This window comes from Myotis davidii, unplaced genomic scaffold (genome assembly GCF_000327345.1).
Source record: "Myotis davidii unplaced genomic scaffold, ASM32734v1 scaffold150, whole genome shotgun sequence".
Lineage (NCBI taxonomy): Eukaryota > Metazoa > Chordata > Mammalia > Chiroptera > Vespertilionidae > Myotis > Myotis davidii.
Window position 1 is genome coordinate 1,461,170 of NW_006283437.1, and position 692 is coordinate 1,461,861.

Sequence of the window (692 nt, forward strand, 5' to 3'; positions counted from 1 at the left end):
CTCTCTTCTTGAAGTCCTGAAAATTCTTAAGAAAACATTGCAGCGGGGTGCACCCAGAAGCAGACGATGACCCCTGACCCATTTTGACAACAAACACCAAACAACAAATATCAGACAACCACCAGACAGACAAACCCGGTGCAGCCTAGAGCCGCACGAACCAGGACCCCGGCCACCGTCGTGGCCGCGGGTCAGGACCAGGAGTACCGCTGCGTCCAGCCCTCCGTATAGGTCCTTCCGTGGGACGTCCCAATTCCTGTTTAACGACCGGTCCTTACCTCTCTCGAGAGTCCAGGTGGCTCGGTTTCCGAATTGAAAGTTTTGCAGCCCAGTACAGTACCTGTCTCAAAGAGTTGTAAGTTTGGAAATATGTGACATATGTAAAATTCTGAAAACAGTGCCTGGCACTTAACAACTGCCTATTGCCATCACTGTCATCACTGGTATTTTCTCTCTTAGAAGTGGTAATCTTGGTTGCAAGGCATAGCAACAGAAGAATTCATTGGAGGAATTAGGAGTCTCTCGGACCCAAAGGCAGGAGTCTAGCTGCACCTTACAAGAGGCTGGAATCTACCCGGATCCGAGGCACTCACTTTTGTCCCTGTGAGCCTGCAGTTTTCTAACATCTCTGTGTCTGCTCCCCTCATCCTGTGAGCTGGTTCTCTCTCTTTCTCCCTCTCTCTCTCTTTTTC